Source organism: Gekko japonicus, unplaced genomic scaffold (genome assembly GCF_001447785.1).
Source record: "Gekko japonicus isolate JY-2015 unplaced genomic scaffold, Gekko_japonicus_V1.1 scaffold2071, whole genome shotgun sequence".
NCBI classification, from domain to species: domain Eukaryota; kingdom Metazoa; phylum Chordata; class Lepidosauria; order Squamata; family Gekkonidae; genus Gekko; species Gekko japonicus.
In genome coordinates, this window is record NW_015163151.1 from 219,778 (window position 1) to 231,637 (window position 11,860).

Here is an 11,860-nt window from a genome sequence, read left to right on the forward strand (position 1 = left end):
GTTTAAGTGTTTGAGCACACATTCAGAGACTTTAGAAATTGCGGCGAAAGTAAACAATCTACAAAGATGGTGGGGAAGAGGACGGAGAAAGAAAAACTTTTAAAAACAAACCTTGAAAATCGGGGACAGTATCATCAGGGTCCTTAAAGACATTCCATTTGAAATTAGACAAAGGAGAAGGAAATACAAAGATTTGATTCTGTTTGTTCAAACAAACGCAATTAGTTACCGGTGGTTGTATCCAGAGGGCGTAATCTTCAAACTTCAAGATAAAAAAGAAAAGATTGACTCTGTTTCCAAAGCATGGGACTTTTTGAAAATCCAGTTGGGTGAGCCAGAGGAGGGCGACAAAGAAGAAAAGGACAGTAAGTCCAGTGGCGAGCTGGACTCGGGGTCTTCTGGAGAGGACTCTCTGTCAGAAAGGGGGGCAGCGGCTCCTAAAAGTCCTTATAAATTGCAGAAAAGACAGGATAAGAAAAAATGAAGGCTGAAGGACTCTGTATTGTGCCTTTGGGGAAAAAAGGGGGGTTGATAGTAATGAGATGCTTTGGGGGTTTTCTTTTTCAACAGTTAAATTTAAGATTTAAAAGTTTTAGTAGCAGACCTGACTAAGTTCATATAATTGTTAGCATTTATAGAACTAACTATGTATTTAAGCTATTTTGAGGATCTCCTCTCTTGGGATTTTAGATAGTGGGTATACTTTTCTTTTTCCTTAATTGCAGTTCCCTTCCCTATTTTCATTGTAGATTTGTAGTCTTTAAAAAAATGGAATAAAAAATCCCCTTCAGAGGGCTGAAAAGAAAAGAAAATAGATACAGGAAAGCAACCTGTTTTAGTAATGATAAATTACAGCACCTGAAAGCTTCCTGCATGTTAGCTGGGATTACGTGTATTCCATGTGTCCACAGATATATCACACAAGTACTTCATCCAGGCCCGTAGCCAGGATTTTGTGGTTTGTGGGGCAATTTTTTTTCTGGTGAGGCTGAAGTTTTCAGTGCAGAAAGAAAAGCCAGAATTCTGAGGATTCTGACTCAGCTACTCTTCTCTCTCTGAATCTTCTCAAGCTGTCTGTTCTACATAGGTGTTCTTATGTTAGCAAGCACCCTTAGCCTATTAACCATTTAGCCAAACAAAAGCTGTTACCAGGATAGATCTCTAAATTACAAGCTGTCAACCACTTTAGATTACAGTTCTCAGCTGCTGCAAGTTAATCACTTCTGCCAGCCTAAGCAACAATTCTGATAAAAAGCCAGCAGGTAGGGGTGATGACTTCTATACTTAAGAAAGCTAACAGACAGAAAAACTCTCTTAAAGGAGACCAGTTTCTTGACACAGAGTTAAAAAGGATCGTAAAGGTCAACTACTTCAACCCCCTTGTTCAGTGCAGGAATTAGTCATCTACAGCACCTCGCTATGCTTAAAGGAGTACACACCTTTTAAAATGACTGGAGAAAGCATTTACAGGAGACATTCTTGTGGGGCTATGCCTTTAAGAAAGGGAGTGGAGTGCCCAAATGTCCCACCATAGCTACGGGCCTGACTGCATCTGCTGTTTTGTAGAGCATTTGGCATCCTGAATGTTTGAGAATGCAAAGATAAAGTTCCGTTTCATAATCTCTGTGCAGTCCCACATGCAAACTGTGCATGTCCAAGAAAGGCATGGACACAAGGTCCCTTGCCTCCTGCCCATTTTTTCCCATCCATCGTATTTATATACCTAATAGCAACATGTGACCCTCATCTGTAGATTCTTAAATCCATGGATTGGTGCCACACTAATGCTAAACATTTTCTACAAACTTAGGGAACTCCCCAGGCTTGTAGAAAAATCTGAGAAGAAGAAAATATCATTTGAGGGTTTAAATTCCTCCCCCCATTACAGTTAACAGTTGACCTTCCAGGGGCTGCTGCAGATGCCAGGAGCCATTCTGGGCCCAGCTGCCACCACCATGGTCCCAGGCCTGGCTACAGCAGCAGAGGACACTGGGAGCTGCTCCAGGCTCAGACCTGCCCTCAGGCACTGCTGCTGTTGCTGCTGGGCTTAAGGAGGGTGGTGAGGCATGGAAGGCTTGACGATGGGGTGGATGCAACTCTGCCCCCATGAGTCTTGTGCTCCCCCCCACTTGTATATTCTAATAGTGAAGTTGCCAAATCTGAGGATGCTTAAATCCAGTGACTGGACCCATGAAGGGCCAAGATGGATCTTTTGGTAAACCTGAAAAGCCCCCAAAGTTTGCAGAAAAATCTGAAATCTAAAACAAAAAAGGGGGAGGCAGGTTATAAAAGCCAAAAGAGATCAAAAGTGCCTGTAGATTTAAAAAAACAACAACAACAGATGCCCTTAGTGGCTGTTGCTAGGGAACCACAACAAGCTTGGTTCCTATCAGCAAAAGACAGTGGGAGGGGACAGGACCCTTTCAGGACTGTTTTGACCTTTGAGGTAGGAGTCCTCAGGCCACTTTATACCACGTGACTTGCATGACTCACTTAGGTCTGACTGCTTGCTAATATTCAACTGCAGCCACCCCAGTGTGGTGTAGTGGCTAGAATTCCAGACTAGGACCTGGCATTCCCATTCTGTCCTATATACTGGGTGGCCTTGGGCCAGTTACACATTCTCTGCCTAACTTAACTTACAAAGGCAGATCCAAGACTGACCATTAAGAACCTGGACACCTCCTGGTGGTCTAATGGCCTCCCCCTGGGCCGGCCAGCCCTCTGAGCCACCCAAGCATTGTACAAGGTGGGAGCGGTGTCCAGCCAGCCAAGGTATACAGAGCCTGGTCTGCCAGAGCCTGCGTGAGAGGAGAGACAGGGGAAGTAGTGGCTCTTTCGTGCAAAGTTAGATGCTGGCACCCATTCCGAGCCCTGTGCGAGGCAAGGCAGGTGGCTGCCCTTGGCCCTGCTGAGCCTCAGGCAAGGCAGAGGGCAGTACCTGGCTTGGCCCAGCTGAGCCCTGTGCAAGATAAAGGAGACTGCTCTTCTTCTCTCCCTCCTTGCTTTGGAGGAAGGGCCAGGGCAGCCTGGGGGAGAGTTTTCACTCCCAGTCAGCCTCTGCTCACAGGTTTGTTCTGACAACAAATTGATGATAGAAGAATGAAGTCAGGTGCTTTGAATCCCCATTGTGGAGAAAGGTGGGCTATAAATGAAGTGATAAATATAGCTGAAGATAGAGGGATGGGGAAAAGGTTGGTGGGTGTGAAGGAAGGAGAGAAGGCTGAGAATATGGAAGTTTTCAGGTAGATGGAAAGACGAAATAATGTGGGGAAGTTAAGACAGAGGTCCTTACAGGTGTCCCACTGTGCAACTGGGCCTGCCTTGACAACCAGCACCACGAAACTAGACCATATTTTTCTTGGGTAGACAGTGCCAGGGTAAGATAGGGTGTAAAAGTGAAGATGAGGAGAAGATAAAAGAAAGGTGGCTGGTGTATAAGAAGGAGAGGAGGCAGGAAAGAGGGAGAATCTATGGGGACTTCCAAGGAAGAGATAAAAGGAAATAGTGAGGGAGAAGGAAACCCTGCAGGTTCCCACTTGTTTCAGTCTCTTTGCCATTGTAAAGAGGACACATTTTGGCCCTTTATGCATGGGTGTTTTGCCTCACTTTCACCATGCATGTCTGTCGGGTTTTCTTTTTCGTTCGGAATTTTCTTTCCTCCCTTCAGAGTTCAGTTTGCTTTCCATTCACTGTTTCCCCAGGTTTTGTGATAATTATTTTGTGGTGGCTTTTTTCCTTTCCTCACTCCCAAGCTGAAGGTAAGTCAAGAGCATACAGATTCCCTCGAATTCCCCCCCTGCCGTGTCCCCACCCTCATAGGCCTCTCCCCCACCTACATTTTAATTTTTTTTTCAAGCGGCATGAGTCTAGCAATAGGAGACCATCACAAGTCTCATGCCACTTGTAAACAAAAAACTCCTCGCTGGACTGACCTCTCCTGCTGCCCCATCTGAACCAGGCAGTATGAGAAGGCAGTGCCAAGCTGTGCCTGCCAGGAGCCATTTGCTTCCTGTATGCCCAGCAAGCCCAGCTGGGCTGTCCTGCCACCTGGCTTCAGCTGGGCAGCACGAGAAGGCAGCTCCAAGCTGTACCTGCTGGGAGCCATTGGCTCCCTGCATGCACAGTGAGCCTGGCTGGGCTGTTCTCTCCCGCTGCCCAGTTTCAACCAGGCAGGAGGAGGAGGCAATGCCAAGCTGTGTCTGCCAGGAGCTATTGGCTCCCTGCACGCACAGTAGGCCCGGCTGGGCTACCTTCTCATGCTGCCTAGTTCAAACCAGGTGGCACAAGAAGGCAGCACAGAGCTCAGCGTATTTATTCTGAGCTGTAGAACAAATACACCAGAGAAAAAGAATGGTGCGTACTGCAGGCACAGAATCCAAAGTCCAGCTGAAAGGCTTGACTGCTCGGATTCTCTGCAGTAAGCTGTGTGTGCATAAAGGGCCTTGGAGACTCTTTATACTATCGAGAGAAAGAATTTGTTGTGCTTTGGAGGCGGGTATGTTGTCTCTCAGAGTTCATCTTTTAAACAATTTATTCTGAAGAATTGAAATGATGGGGCAACAACATCAGCAGCAGCAGCCACCCTGTGAGAGAAGGTGCTATAAAGCACAAAGTCTGAACCCACCTTCATCAAAATACAAGAAAGCTTTCTTGGATTTCCTTTCACATTCTGGCTAAATTTTGTTGATTCCAAGATTAGACCCCAAAATAACTTCTTTGGGTCCAAAAGACAATGCTTATAGTATTCAAAATCCGTGGCAACAAGGGGACTTAATGCAGTCAATAAGAGGCTCTTATAAAGATGGGTAAGAAAAATCCAAACAGATAAATCAAGGTAAATGAAAGTGGGAAAGCCAATTATATCCACTTCAAATGTGAGATAAACCTTCCTTTCTGGCACAGCTGGTCCTGGAAAATATCCATGACTTGATTCCAGTTCTATAACGTCTGTCACCTTATACCCATGGAACAAAGAGGTCAGTACTGTTGTTTGAAAGCACAATAAGAGACGAATGTGAACTACATATAATAGAGAATGTTGTATGGAACTGACATCCTACAATTCTTGTGACTAATTCCCCTCATGGGTCTATCTATGGCAGTGATTGGGAATGCCAATCTTTTGCTAGCTGCAGAGATAGATAATGTTATACATGACCACATCCATTCTCTAAAAACTGACTACAGTGTGTGTCTAAGAAGCAATAAGTAAAGACAGTCCTATCACAACCAAGAATTCTTCAAGTACAGAAACATATAGATGAATATATTGAAAGTTTTCTTATGGTCATGAATATTTGATCAGGAAGGAAAACTGTCTAGTTTTTGCAGAACTGGAAATTCCATTTAAACCTTCCCAAGATGCTACTTTTGGGTATCCCAACCCAGTTTCACCTAGCAGGCACCTGAAGCTTCATAGTGAACAATGATTTTTTAAAATATGAATTCCACACAAGAAAAACAGTTCACTAGCCCATCCAAATACAGGTAAACCAATCAGAGCATCAAAACTGCCTTCAACAAAGAAAAGAAAATAGGTAGCTAAGCAAAAACTAGAAAAAGATCATATCCTTGTAAATTGGGTTGTTCGGAATGATATCCTGTTCAGACAAAAATTGCATTAGTGGAAACCAGGTTGCCACAAAATTATTATATGCTTTTTCAGAGTATGGTTGTATAGTGACAATGGTAACCTTTGCCATAACAAAATAAGACCAAATATAACTAAACCAAGTATCAATGTGGGGTGGCAAAGAATTTTTCCAATGGGCAGCAACCATATTTCTTGCTGTAGAAAGTAAAATAGAGATTAGCTCATTATGCTCTTTATTTCCTACTGGAGGGTTTCGGTATTCCAATAAAAAAACCCTCAGGAAGGAAATTTTACACCTCTAATTAAAAGAATATTTTGGTGAACCTGTTTCCAAAAAGACACAATGATTGGGCAAGACCACCATATGTGGAGGAAGTCACCCATCTGACCACATTTCCTGGTGCAATGAGGGGAATTTATCAAATTTATTCTGTGGAGTGGAGTTGGTGATAAGTACCAATGGGTTGTGACTGATAATGATTGATAATATCAGTGACTGATAATGGCTATGTCATTTATTTTATTTATTTCATTTGATTTATATCCCACCTTCCCCCATAAGCGGGCTCAGGGTGGGTCACAACAAACTGATAAAACAGTAAAAAAGAAAACAATACAACAATCAAACACTTCCCATAAGATCTGAACCAGTTAGTATCTAAATGATGGCAGTTCAATAAGATCCCCAGGCAGTAGATGCTCTGGCCTAGATAGCCCAGGCTAGCCTGATCTCATTCGATTTCAGAAACTGAGCAGGGTAGGCCCTGGTTAGTATTTGGATGGAAGACTACCAAGAAATACAGGGATCCCTATGCAGAGGCAGGCCATGCCAAACCACCTCAGAATATATCTCGCCTTGAAAACCCTATAGGGTTGCCATAAATTGGCTGCGATTTGGGGGCACTTCCCACCACCACCACAAGTCACCAGATACAGCAGTGACCTGCTCTGTTTCTAACTATAGTCCTAAGCAGAGTTACATGCTTCCAAGCCCACTGATGGAAATAGGCTTAGGAGGGTGTAATCCTGCTTAGGATAGCACTGTAAATCTCTGAATGAAGTTTCTAGGGTCCTATACTGTTTACGTATTGATTGTATAGCTTACTGAAGTCATCACAGTCATAGTAAAGCCCTGGCTGAAATCAAATTCAGGCCCCTTTCACATTACCGTTCTAAACCACCTGTCATCCATTGTTGGCTTGATTCTGAGTAAAGAGATACAGGGATGAGGGGTTCATACAGTGAATTTCATTCCGTTAATGAGCCATCTCTGAAGTGTTTGGGCCATTTCAAACAGTGCTGCTTTTTCCTCCCTGTCCCTTTTCACCATATGGTCTTTCTTAGCAGCAAGGCATCTCAATGGTCCTGCTACAGCACTGAAAAGCCATTTTGGTCTAGTGCTATAGTGTCCAACTTAAAATGATTAAAAATCTCAAGGAAGACCATGCAGTAAAAAAGAACAGGGGGGGGGAGCAGCACTATTGGAAGCGCTGCAGACATTTAAACAGCAGACTATGGAGATTCAGAAGTAAGAGGTAAAAACAGAAGAAATCAGTTTATCTCAAAAATGACTCACCCCCACTTTGCTATCCGGACATTATTATCTGAGCGATCCACATTGCTGTAATAGACAATGTAATAGCAGATCAATAAGGAGATTTCCCATAAGAGAACATGAATGGTTTTTCTGCATCTGGTCAGTGCATATGCTGTTTCCATACATAGATGACAACTCAAACAAATGACAGGAAAGTACAACCTTGATTTTCTAAACCTCGTTGTTGTAGAGTAGAGGAGTCACAAAGGGATGCCAGATCTACCTGTTACTATTAAAAGTTTTTGGGTTTTTTTACGTGTAAGACAAGATGGACAGGTGAATATTAAATTCATTGCTATTGAAACAACTGAATTGCTACTGAAACAACAATTGAATCTGCTCTTCTGCTATCCATTTGAACAAAAGGGTATTTGTACTCTTTTCTGTATACTTGGTGGCATAGCTTTTGTAGAATTAACAGACCAAGGCTACAGCTCCATGAGACTGGCAGCCCACACTAGCAGGCACATAACTTAAAGTGATCCACGAGAACACAGCTGTCATCCTATACAATGAAGTGATGGATATATGATGAATGGCTTTGTGTGTCTGTGTGAGGTCTGGGAATTAGAAGAGATAATCAAGGATATCAAGTACTGTCTTTACCGTGAGGCTGTTTTGAGGGCTGCCTCATTTAAATTACTGTGTCTTTCAAAATTGAAGTGGGGAGGAAAAGATAAAAACTGCAACCTCTGACACATTTCTGTTTGACCACTGGGAAAAGGGAGAGGAAGATTATAGGCTGCCACTGTGGATCTTGATAGGCAAAAGCCTGCCTGTTGTCAAGAAGATGCTTATAACGAGCCTCTAGTTTTCTAATGCTTGAAGGGAAAACTCGAGACAGAGATGATAATATCTGAGCAATTTTTTGAGAGAGATTTGCAGAGAAATATTGTAACACAGTTGTTTAATGAGCTACTATTAATAAAATGTTTCCAAGTGATCTCCAGAACAGATCTTAAAACTGTTCCAACAGTTAGTCAGCTCCCCCCTCCCAGCACAAAAAAACTAGAACTAACCCAATCACTCAGATGTGCAACAGCACCACCTGCGGGTAGGGATGGCCATATTAACCATTATACTATATTAAACTGCAAGCTCACACACTAATTCCAAAGAGCTTTTGAAAAAACAATAGCTGTAAATTGTTTCTAAATGGCCCCCAAGTAGACCAGATTTGCTGGCCTTTAGACCAAGACTCATAATTTGGTTGACAGTGGGATATTTGAAAGTTCTTGTGAGACTACGGATTAGAGACATGTTGGCTTCCCCTTCTCATTGGCCCTTCTTCTCTCACCATCCTTCCTCCTATACTGATCCATCTGTCAAACACCCAATTCTCAGACTTTTCTCCCTGCCTATGGACTTCTGTTTTTTAACTCCCCTGCCTTCTAGACCCTGATTCAACTTGGCTTCCCTGCCCCTCTGCAGCTTCTTACCAACAACACATAATTGTTCCTGTTGGAAGATTTTCCCATGCCAATTGATTGTGCTGCCTTTCACAAAGGCCCCTTTTACATTACTGTTCTAAACCAAATGTTATCTGTTATTGGCCTGGTTCCGAGTAGGGTAAATAAAACCCCTTACCAGCAAGCTGCTAAAACGGTTGTGTCTGAACTGACACAAAAATTCATTAGCAATTTGCTACTAAAAGAGATTATAATGGCTGTCTGAAAGGAGCCAAAGCCTGCAATGACTGCTAACATTCTATTGTTACAATTTTTCCCTGAGGAATTTGCATTGATCTGGAGTGTTCTGTGCTGCCCCACAATAGAGCATCTGACACTTGTGTATGTTTCATTGAGGACAGCTGATTTATAGCCTGATATTTATCTCTCCTATATAATAATTCTGTTTTTGGGTGGCAACATTTGATGCGCTCCCGAATCAATTGGTGCCCTGATCTGCCAATTCCCTCGCTGCATTGGCTGGCTGTGTTGCCTGAGTCCCGCCCACAAAAGTGGCAGCCACCATCTCAGGCTCAGTGTCATGCGAGCCAATGGACCAGACGGACGCTCCAGCGGCCAGAAGGCAAGGAGGCCAACTGGGAGAAAGGGGGGGAGCAGAGCACAAGGGCTGAGACTTGGGGGAATGCTGTTAAAATGGCGGCGGGAGGCAGTGGACTACACCACTGACACCCCTCTCCGTTGCCCAGCCAGGGCAGGTAGCCTTGCACTGTGAGGGAAGTGAAGATGGGGAGGGAAGCAGAGGCCAGGCCCAAGCACGGAGCTGCAGTGGCCAGGAGGCACCTGCGTCAGTGGCGGCATCAGCTTGCTCACCCTGCAGCCCCAAGAATGGATTTTGGTGGCACCGCAGTGGCTTCCTCAGGCCCCAGCAGGACTCCCTTGCTCACCACTGCTCCAGAACCTGGTAGGTGGATCGATTGGAGGCAGTGAGCCACGCCGCTCTCCTTCACCAGAAGGACATCCCACAAAGGGCTGGCTTCTGAGGCTGCTGGGAGGCCTCCGGGAGGGACGGGTGGTGTGGGGCCTGTCCTTCAGTGGCACGGCACCTGTCGCCATCCCATCTTTGCCCCCTCATGTTTTAAAGCCAATGGGAGGCCTCCGGGAGGGGCCAGTGGTGTGGGGCCTCTCCTTTGGTGGTGTGTCACCCGTCGCCGGCCCATCATTGCACCCCACCTTCTAAAGCTTCTGGGAGGTCAATCTTCTGGGAGGCCTCCAGGAGGGGCCGATGGTGTGGGGCCTCTCCTTTGGTGCCGTGTCGCCCATCGCCGACCTGTCTTCGCCCCCTGGCTTCTAAAACCGCTGGGAGGCCTCCGGGAGGGGTGGGTGCCATGGGGCCTCTCCTTTGCTGCCACGCCACGCATTGCTGGCCCATCTTCACCCCCCCACCTGCCTTTTATATGGTTATCTGTGGGCCATTGCTGCATGCAGGAGCACTCTCCCAGACCATCTGTCTAGAGCTCGTTACATTTATTTCTGCATTGGGCCTTATTACTAGTATAGGATAATTGCTTATTTTCCTGCACTGTTTTTAGAAATCCTGCATTTCCTCTCAGCAAAGCAGTTGATCACATTTTCTCCACAGGGACAGTTCCTGAACCTAAAATGGTAGTGGCCTTTTTAGAGAAAACCCAGCTCCTTTTTGTGGAACCGTTTTTTTAAGATTATCAGTATGTTATGTAAACACACAGTGGAAATGGGAAGCCCCTAATGGGGAGGGGGAGGAATGCATTGGACAACAGCTCCGTATTTCCTAAATAATCAGTGCTGACCAAAAAGGAATAACTGTATGATACAATGCATTATATTTATAGGTGTCTTCAGACCCAATCAAATTAATTTCCTTTCCTGGAACTGTTATAATAAAGGATAATGATGTTCTTAAAGGGAATGTATACACATAAAGAATATCCTTTCCAATTTCTATGGAAGCTGCCGATGAAATTAAGCATGGATAAAGCATGGGATGAGATACACATAAACCACGTAAATAGCTAACTATAGAACATGTGGTTATAGGGCTTTTATGTTTTGTGCTTTCCTTTCATAGTGTTTTGGGGTAGTGTTGGTCAGTTCTCTGGTTGATTCTGTGGCATCAGTACACTGCCTCAGTGTTCCCAAGTTTGCTGGGATCACTTCCCATGAAGAAGCAGCCCTGGCTTGAAAACGACACTTAGTGAGCAACCAACAGAGCAGTTCACCTGGGGGGGGGGGGTAATATGTCAGTCTCTTAGGAAAAAGCACTACTTTCATCCCAAAAACATTTGTGGGAGATTATTTGTGGCATGGGGGTTGGATTAGATGGTCTGTATGGCCCTTTCCAACTCTATGATTCTATGTTTGTTTAGGTTAAGTAGGTGGGAATTAAGTCTATACAATATTAATAGTCCAACATCCCAACACAGGAGCAAGCTGCTTAAACTAATCAAAAAGCTCTTCGTAACCGCTTCCAACCAGTATTAAGCGACTTTCTGCCTTCTATATGGCCATGAGCTACAAAATGTTTCTTGTAGCTTCTTTCCCATACAGGTGGAGCACGGCACAAATTCAGCAGTACAGGGCTATGTGATGCAAGAAGTCCATGACTGGAATTCCCCACATGTTGTTTAGTCTCGGGGAGGGACAAAATGGATGAAGTCCATAGTATTTGGGAAGTGAGTGCAACTCAGTCCCCATGTCATTTCTCTGATTGGTAATTCATTTCCTCTCAATTGGAAAGGAGAAAAAGACCGTGTCAAGAGTGCCATTCTAAATTGGTGGAAGAGGTCGTTTTATCAGGGAAATGGCATAAGAGGAAGACTTAAGCCCTGCTTCCCTAGCTCAACATCTCTGTTCCATACTGGGTCGCTCAAAGTCGCTTTCGGAGTTCCAGTTGTGGAAATACAGCAGTACATATGGTTTGATTTTTGGAGGAACTACCAGCCATCAGAAGTCAGTAATCAGGATACCATTGTCCACCACAAAAGCCTCATTCCTAGTGAAAGCATGTGCAATCTATGTACAGCGTACATTTCTCCTTGATACATGTTTTCATGTTAGTCAATGTACATGCACAGCTGAACATGTGATTTAAACCCCACATTTATACAAGAACTGGTCTTTGGTTTCATTTGTAAAGGGACTGCACATTGGCTTTTTCTTACAAACAGAGGTATGCACATACATGCCGTATATAAATGCTTCACTGTAACCTAAACAGGGTTT